This window comes from Apodemus sylvaticus, chromosome 3, assembly GCF_947179515.1.
Source record: "Apodemus sylvaticus chromosome 3, mApoSyl1.1, whole genome shotgun sequence".
In the NCBI taxonomy this organism is placed as follows: Eukaryota; Metazoa; Chordata; class Mammalia; order Rodentia; family Muridae; genus Apodemus; species Apodemus sylvaticus.
Genome location: NC_067474.1, coordinates 33,574,547 through 33,584,655, shown reverse-complemented (window position 1 = coordinate 33,584,655; position 10,109 = coordinate 33,574,547).

Genomic DNA, 10,109 nt, shown 5'->3' with positions numbered 1-10,109 from the left:
TAGGTTTTCTGGCTCAGATATCCTGACAGCATTCGATTTTAGGGCAGGGGGTGACTTCCGAAAGACATACCACTGATATGTATTTATTGGGCACTTTAATGTCTGGAGGGAGTAAAAAGCATCATAAAGTACTTGTATCCCCTTCCTTTAGAACCCTGTGAAGGGAAGGGACTGATTCTTGGCACTTAGCCCTAAAAGGTAAGACCAGGCCACACTCAAACGATACAAGGTGCTTGATTAGCTTCGCTGCTAGCACTAACCCCTGAAAACCACTAATATCTTATAAAAAAGCAATAACAAAGCAGTTTAAAAACTCAGGTTGACTAATGTATTTTGAATTTTCAAATGCATGCACTAGCCAGCAGCACAAGTTAAGTTTCTTCCTAGCAAGATTCAACAAAGCCACAGGTTAAAATAGAAAATCTGTTTAAGATGAAAAGGTATTTTGAATGGTGTTATTTGTGTAAGAGGTATATAATTTGGAAAACGCACAATGTGACTTGGGTAAAAACAATGATAAGGTTCTGGCCGTGGTCTAGAAATGAAATACATTGTTTAGTTTAGTAAGACTATTGTAGACAGGTGTGGTGAAAGATATTGAGAAAATGCCAAGCAAGACTGAGCCTGAGGTGATAAGGATCTGTTGCAAATAAGCATCTGTGCCACTGGAGCAATTGGCTATCCACGAGGAGGAAAGATAATCTGCTATTATTCACAAGAATAACCTCCAGATGGAGAAAAGATGTGAATGGGAAAAACTAGACTTTGGTAGGGAAATATAAATCATATGTGTATCATAACTTGATGTTTTCATAAGATATCAAGTTTTATGAACATCATAAAACATTTAAAAAATCAAGTATTAATGAAAATGAATGGATTTGGCAGTGTTAAATTTTAATAGTTCTGATAGATTGTCAATTATTCTTAATTGTTTTAGGAAGCCATTAGGTAATGCCTGCTAGAGGTGGAAAGTCACATATTCTGTAATCTACCACTTGTCAAGGTGTGGATACATGCCTACTACGTGGTCTCACTAAACTAGGTCATAGGGACTCCACCCTCATGAATAGATTGATGCTATCTCTCAGGTATGGGCCAGGTCTGACAGGAGTGCATAGTTCCCTTAAAGGGGGGTTGTTGTATGTGGAACCAGACTGCTCCTTTGGGTCTCTTGCTTCCTTTTGTACCATATGGACTCTCTCACTCACCCACTCCCATCTGTGATGGCACTGGCCATGCAGCTATCACCAGAGACCAACAAATGCTGGTGCCTATTAGAACAGAGACCTAAACCTGATCCCACAGCCTAAAGAGATCAGACCATGCACCCTGTAACTCTCTCCCTGGGACCCAAAGTCAAGCAATTATTCTATCCTGTGGACTAAGAGTAGTCACTAATCTGTGTTGCTGACCACTACTTGGCTCTTCCATGCACTTTGGCACTTATCCCAAGCTAAATCAAGTGATGTAAAACTTCTTACCAGCCATCAAAACTTATTTTAAAAGAAACCAACCAGGTATCTTAGTGTACATCTCTATTCTGGTGCTGAAGAGGCAGAGGTAGGTGGATCTTTGTGAATTCAAGGCTAGCAGAGGCCACACAATGAAATGCTGTGTGTGTGTGTGTGAAGTATAAAAGGCACATATTTTTCTTTGTTCAGTGAATTTCTCTGAAAGCTCCTCTGGCTTCCCTGTCATCGGATCTTAACAGGCGCCTATCCCCATGACATTAAGCTATCACTTCTGAAGCACCTGCCCAGGAATTAAAGGGAATCCTCTGGAACTTACAGAGATCTATCTGCCTCCCAAGTGTCAGGATTAAGAGCATATACCACCATTTCTGGCTCCCTGGCTGCTGGAGGCCAGGTCCAGCAGTGACTTCAGGTTTCCAAGGAGGAGATGTGGGCTCAACAACTAATGTAAAACAGGAACACACTCACTCACACTTGGTGGATAAAGTGAGGCTCTAACACCTTTATTTTTTCTCCCACAGCTTATATCCCCCAGCAAAATCTTTCAAACAGTATAACAATTGCCATGTGGTTACATTCTATTTTTCTTTAAGTGAGTGATTACAGTGAATTTAAGGAAGAAAACAACATGTTCCCCAATATCCTTACAAGATTAAATATTTTGCATAGTAAAGGTGAAAAATCAATTATTCCCAAGGACCTACATAGACTCATGTCTAAGCAATTTGCTACAGATTAACAAAGTGTAAGTAAGCAAATTACATTTCTCAGCCAGTTCTCTTACTGGCAGACTACATTTTGCAGTGACAAAGGATTAATCATTTTATTATCTCAAAAAGTAGTCTTATGGGGAAATCATTTGAAATGTAAATAAATTATATCGAATAATAAAAAAAAAGAATTGCTAAAAAAAAATTAAAAAAAAGTAGTCTTATAAAAAAATCTTAAAAGAATTACAAATCTAAGCATATATATAACATATACATATAATATATATAGTAACTATTTCTACACTACACTCAGAGTGCACACCTGCTCACTAACAATTCTTTATTAAATCATATCGGAAAGCCGTGGGCAAAAATTGGTACAAGAGATTATTCATCACCTTTGATCATCAACCCATCTTAAGCAAGAAAGGCACATCATCTAGTAATAACCTAGTAATAACTAGGCTGCCACTGTTCACAGTCCCTGACCTCAAGGAGTCCCTTGCTCAACAATGTGTCTTTCTGAACTTTAATTTGTTCCCCCAAGATTTTCTGCACCAAAGCCACTAACAAAAACATCTTACTAACAGTATATCTCCAAATTTTTTCTAATGGTGGTGGTTGAATCATTAGCTTGCTGCAGTGGCAATGCTTGGTAAACATCAACCACTATTATCATAACTGCTAGTAACAATCTACAGTGAGTGGCTAGACACCCCTTTAGAGTTTTCATACAATTGATAGATTATGAGAAACATGGTGACCTCAAGGTCAGTATGCAGAGTAGTACTCTGCAACAGCATGAAGTCCTCAGCATACAGAGTCCTCAGGGCTCCGCCTCTCCCGAGGCAAACCCAGCAAGGCTATGCTAACTGTAGACTGTCCTCCATGACTTCTAAAGATATTTGCTCCTCCTCTCACATGGCCCCGCTCTCCCTCTCACATGCTGCCCCATACCTGGTGATTTTAAATCCCATCAAGTTGGCAATTAAGATAAACCATTACAAGACTTCATGAAATAAAGCTTCTGAGAGACAAGAGAAATTGTTCATCAAGTCAAGAGATACCCTACAGAATGGGATATAATCTTAACTAGCTATATATCTGTCAAAGGACTAATATCTAAAATATACCAAGATCTTCAATATGTAGCAAAAATCAAACCTAATCAACAACTTCAATAATATATAGTTCTAAAAAGAAGAAACACAAATAGCTAATAAATACATGAAAAAATTCAACCCAACTACCTGCCAGAAAGATATGAATTAAAACTCCATTGACATACGATCTCACCCCAGGGTGAATGACAGTCTTTAAGAAATAACAAGTGCTAGTGAGCTATAGGGAAAAGGAACACCTAGACACTGTTGATTGGACTGTAGACTAGTCCATCCATTACACTGGTGAGTATAGAAGGGTTTCAGAAAACCAAAATGAGGGTTAGTAAGACAGTTCAGTAGGCAAAGGTGCCTATCAGCAAGTGTGATGACCTGAGTTCAATTCCTAGCACCCACATGATAAAAAGAGAGAATCGACTCACTCAACTTGTCTTCTGACTGTATGTGCACCACAACATGGGCATGCTCATTCCTCACACACAGACTAAATAAATGTAATAAGAAATTAATTTAAAACTAGTCTAAAAATAGATTGGCCTACTACAATCCAGCTCCAGCACTCCTGGGTATTTACCCAAGAGACTCCAAGTCCATATATCCAATGTATAACAGAGATTCTTGCACATGGTTTATTGCAGCACTGTTCATAGTCAGTACATGGCATAACCGACCTAGAGATAGGGCAACAAATGAATGGATACAGAAAATGTGGCATATATATAAACAGTGGAATTTTTTCAGCCATAAAGAACAAAATGATGTAATTTTCAGGAAAGTGGATCAATGGAAGATAATCATATTAAGTGGATTGAGCCTGTGAGAAAAAAACACATATTGTGTAATTTCTCTCATGTATTGTTGTTAATCTTTGTAAAGATATACAGAATCATGTCTGTATATATGGTGTGAAGTAGACATGTAATTTTCTAGAGGAATAAAGAGAACTTAAGAGATGGGGAGGGAACAGGGAAGGATTGGGAGTAAGGAGAGGGATACATTCGCCATGCAGTGTGTACTTGAATGAAAATGACATCATGTGATAGAACCATAAACTGCCACTGTCCAAGACAGAAAATACCTGAATGGAAATTTAGTAAATATCACTGGAAAAATATAAAGGACGCCAATGGAATTAAAGCAATACGAAGACACAAAAACAAGCATGCGAGGAAGTGTAGGATATGGGTAGCGGGACAAGACGTCATAGCATGTGGATTATTACAAGCCAGAAAAAAATAAGACAAAGCATGGAGCCAGAAGAGCTTCCTGGTCCTGTAACACCTGCACGTGACAGAGCCCTGGAGAAATCTGACCTTGAATGACCAGTTCTGAACACCTCTACAAGTTCTGAGACTCTCAAGGAAAAGAACTGTTGTATCCTAAGCCTCCAGACAAATGCCACTTAATTATGAGGTATCCTTTGTGGATAACCTCAAACTTCAAGAACAATATAACTATCAAAGCAGGGTTGGCAAGATGCCTCAGTGAGTAAAAGTAGTTGCAGCAGAAGAAGCCTTGTGGTTGGAGTTCAGTCTCTGGAGCCCACATTTAAGAGAAAGAAAAATAGCTCTGTGCAGCGGCACCGATCTGCAGTCCCAGCACTCCTATGCAAGGAGCTCGAAGAAGCTCATGCGTTAGTTTCAAGTACACAGCATGGCAGAAAACAAAAAAACAAACAAGCAAACAACAAATCTGACATGTGTACTGTTTCATGCTTATCAGCACACACACAGACACACACACACACACACACACACACACACACACGCATGCATTCACCTACTTAAGAAAATATAGACAATAGGATTTTTTAAAACTCAAGTTCATTGTAGTCCTAAGTATAGTTGAGCTTTCAAGTGGCAGGGCCACACTGAGTTCTGACCCTTTGCTAGATACTGCGTAGATACTGGTGCTCAGAATAAGGAAAATAGTATCTGTATGTAAGGTCACCTCCTGGCAGAACACAAGCAGGAAGACTGCTACAAATGCAGACACAGATCACAAGAGATCTAGGAAAAGAAGGCTCCAGGTTTGAAGACCATCCAATACAGAAAGGGCACAGAGCAACTAAACAGTTCAGAAATTCAGAATACAAAACACACCTTGTCCTCATCACGTATTCTATTTCGTGTTCAGAAAGGGTGATCTTTTCATTGCTGAGGAGGCAGGTGGCAGGTGGATTCAGGAGTTCTACAATGAGAGGATAGAACACAGATTGGGCCTGGGTATTAAGGTCTTGGATTAATCAGCAACCACTTACCCTGTGTGCAGTGCTGTTATATTTGAAAATAAGAACATGTAACCTTGCAGAGATCATTCTGGCACTGTAGAAAAATGCATGAAAATAGAACAATGAGAAACCCCGTGGTTCAAAAGAAAGCTATTGCTATAGATTGGATGAGAGGTTTAGCAATGTGCACCAGGATCACACATGACAAATCAGGGTGGATAGAATCTATACTGCTCACCATGCAGAGACAAGTCTAATAAAAATGATAGAATGCAATAAACAGACTTACAGCTAAATGAGGTGAATTAAGTCTGATTGTATCACTGGCACTGTGGTCCTGCACAAATGACCCAGTGTCTACAAATCTCATGTATATAATATATTATAATTTGTGCTGTTGGTATCCAAGGCTTCCCATATGAGTATTTGCATTGACTTCCAAGGTGACTGAATGACTTTTGTTGTAGCGGCAAATAATTAAAATGACCCAACTCTTTCCTGCTCCTGCCATTGCTACAAGACAACCAACCAGTGGCCCACAGAGCTCAATCCAGGCCCTCAGGTCTCCTGTGGCTACCGGTCTAGTCCAGTCTCACTCAGCAGTCCTTCTATCTGCCATCTCTCTGGTTGGGGATCCTGAGTTGCGCCCACACTACACAAGAGCCACCAGCTCTTTTGGTTCCCTGACCGTGGTTCCCCAAATTACAGACTCTCAACACTTAATTTGCTAATAAATTTATCAATATTTAAAACGCAAATTTAAGATGCCAATACAATGAAAGCTTTTGCCGATATTTCTAACCTCATAATTTATTCAAAAAGACGTCCCTTGCCATGGTGCCTTCCCCTCCTACTGCCACCTCCTTTTTTTGCACGCCTCCCAGTGTCTTTTTTTCCCCCTTTGTCCCGCCCCTTACTTCCTCATCCAATCACAGCCCTCCCTGTACTCACGAGTTGGGCAGGGAAATTCTTGAGACATTTTGTAACATCCCTCTTAGCAAAAAAAGCATGGCTATTTACTATTTCTCAAAAGTATTCTCATCTCCAGGCATTTCCCCAAAAATGTTGCTGTTCACATCTCCAGGCCATTGCAATGATACTTTTATTGAAATAGTATTTGTCCTAATTTGAATGAGAATGTCTTGCACAGGTCCATTTGTTGCAAAACATTCAACTTGTTCCACATGCAAACTTGTTCCCCAGTTGGTGTGGGAACTATTTAGAAAGAATTAGGAGGTGCAGTCTTGCTGGAGGATGTGTGTCACTGGGGGCAGGCTTTTAGGTTTCAAAAGACAAATGCAATTCCCTGTGTGCTCTCTACCTCCTGCTTACTGTTCAAGATGTGAGCTCCCAACTGTTCCTGTTCCTATGCCTTTGTTAGGTCATCATGGAGTCTAACCCTCTGAAACTATATGCCCAATTGTTTGCTTGATTTTGTAAATTTTCTTGGTCGTGAAGAGAGGCCAAATCTTTTAAGTTCAGACTCCATTTTAGAGAGCCCGACCTAAGTTTGAACTCAGGTAAACTAGCGGGCTGGTACCAAGCATTAGTTTCCATGTTGTGCCCCAACAAAAACCAAGCCTAGCTCCAGTCTTTAGGCTAATCCCCCAAAAGACCAGCGACTCCAGATTATTACTCCAACAGATTTGCACCCCTAAGTTACAAGCCCACCCCTGCCTAACGACCACCAATGCAGAAGGGAGCAGAAATTAAGTTTATGATATGACTCCTGGTGCCAGCCAATTATGTTAAAGGTAACAGTAGCTTTCCAATTAGATGCTTACACATGTAGCCTCCCTCTCACACGCACCCCCTCCCAGTTTGCTTACTATTAAGCCTTGCCCCAGTAGATATTCAGGGTTCTCCCACCACCAAAACTGTCCTTCACAACAGAGGTGTGCTGCTCACCCCCAAGCTAGCTCAAATGAAATAAAGACCCTGCTGTGAGTTGCATTGGATAGTCTCCTGTCTGGTTTTCTTTGGGGGCGGGGCGGGGGGTCACTAACACTTCTCTGGCACTATAGTGGTATTTTGTAACAACAATGGAAACCCTAACTAATACAGCTTCCAGCTTCCTCTAAGCTTTCATTGCTACCTAGAAAAGTTAATTCTCCTTTAAGAATGCCTTTGATTATACCTCATCGAAGAGTGCCTCCTCAGTTACCCCAGGTGGACATTCTCTTTCCTTTAGTTAAATCTCAAAGTTCTTTACTGGAATTACTCAGATTCCCTTTATTATATATAATGGACTGTTACCTGACAAGTTTTGACATGCTATTTTCCCTCCCCTATGCAGTATCTGTGTAATGTTTGTAGTAGTTTGAATGAAAATGGTCCCCATAAGCTTGTGACTTTGACTGCTTAGTCACCAGGAAGTGAAACTATTCAGAGGATTAGAAGGATTAGGTTGTGTGCCTTTTTTAGAGGAGGTATGCCACTGGGTGTGGGCTTTGAGGCCTTTCTCCCCACCCCCACCCCCTTCCTCCTCTTTCTCTTCTTCTCCTCTTCCGGTTCCAGCTCCTGCTCAGGTTCATGTTTCTCTCTGTCTGCTACTTGTGGATCCAGATGTAGCTTTCAGCTACTTCTTTAGCATCATGCCCGCCTGCCTGCCACCATGTTCCCCACCATGGTGATACCAGACTTGTCTCTGAAACTTGCCCCCAATTAAATGCTTTATATGAGTTGCCTTAGTCATGATGTCTCTTGACAGTAGTAAAACAGTGACTAAGATGAAAGTTGGCCCCAGGGAGTGGCATATTGCTATGAAAGACCTGACCATATTTGTTGAGAAAATATGAAAGATTTTATAACATTGGACTAGAAAACCAGTTTAACATTATAAGCGGGACTTCATGAGCCATACTAGTACAGGCATGGAAAAAAGTGGTGCTGAAGGTAATGTGAACTGTGGGGACCCAGCTCAAGAGGGTTCAAAGGAAAAGAATAATATCAGCTGACATTGAAACCATTCCTGTGCTGTTTTGGCAAAGAATGTGGTTGCTTTCTGCCCTTGCAGAAAAATCTGCTTCAGACTAAATTGAAGAGCTTTGGATTAATGGCATTGGCCAAGGAGATTTCAAGACAGCCTAGTATTGACTGTGTGATATAGTTATTAGTGATCACTTTTATGCAGATCTACGATATATAATGGCTAGGAAAACTCCATTTTGTACCTGACACATTCAGTAGCTGTTGACCTTTGCCCTGAATTCCTAAAACATGAGCTCCTAGCAACCTAACTTGAACAACTCTCCAAAATGTTTTTACTACTATGAAGTAATTAACTAGGTACTCTGGCTTATTGCTACATAAAAGCCTGAGTAAACCTCCCTATCTTTGTGTAACCAGGCCTGAGACACCTCTGTCTTCACTGCATAATAGGAAGTGAGAGGGACAACCCTTCACAGCTGAGGAGAGTAAAGCAGTTTCTTGTGGAACCAGCAAATTTTACTTTTAAAAACCCTTCATGTAGCCCCTTCTAGGTGGCATACCTTCATTTGGCTTTAAGGCTGTTGCTGGGTCAGCTGTAATAAGAATTCACTTAAAGATTTGGATTGAGTCTGTGGTCTTTCCTCAGTAGTCTCCAGAGATAGTAACAAATGGAAAAGAACTAGCAGGGCAAAAAAAAAAAAAAAAAAAAAAAAAAAATACAAAATGTACAGCTTGAGGAGAAAAGTGATAGCAGGAAATGTTTTGATGGAGTACAGTGTTCAACGAAATGAAAATTTAAAGAAAAGCCTGATGCTTAATGGAATAAAGAAAGTAGTAGCCTCAGGGCAAGACCCCATACAGCTTAGTGGCCAAGTTGTAAAAAGTAATTAAAGAAAGGATTAAGCAGCAAAGGAAACCATCAGCAACAGAAAGCTGATGAAAGGCAATTGAAAGAAAGGGTCAAGGTCCAGCCCCAACAAGCAGCAGAATATGAGAGCTCTGGCCATGCGATTTTGGCTTTAGAGTTAGCAATACAAGAAATGGGCTGTTGACTCTCCGTCTGCAGCTAAAGAAAGCCATGGAGATCAAGTGTGTCTCAGGAGTGTTCCAGTATGAAGGCTTGGAGAAGCCTTTGTGTGAAGCTGTGATAGTATAGCCTGGATTGAGTTGTAGATTCTAGGATGTTGGAGAAGCCAGGGACATACAATGCTTGTCAAAGAGAGCTGCAGGGCTTGGGCTTTGGGGGTTCAAGCCCAATCTTTTTCTCTCTGCCTTATTGTCTGTGGATCAGGATATAGCTCTTAGCTACTTCTTTATCACCATCCCATTATGATGATAATTGCTCTCTTCTGAAACTGTAAGGCAGTCCCAATTAAATGCTTTACTTTCTAAGAGTTGACTTGGTCCTGGTGTTTCTTCGCAGCAATAAAACAGTAACTAAGATGTTTCTGTTTTCCACCACACAGAATTTAATCCATAGTGTTGTCAAAAGCAGAAACTTGAGGCTTGAGGGGTTAAGAGCACTTTCCAGAGAGCTATTTAATTCCCAGCAGATGGTGAATTTCAACCATTTCTAACTCTAACTTCAGGGATTCTGGCACCCTCTTCTGGCTTCCCTGGGCACCAGGCACATATACGATAC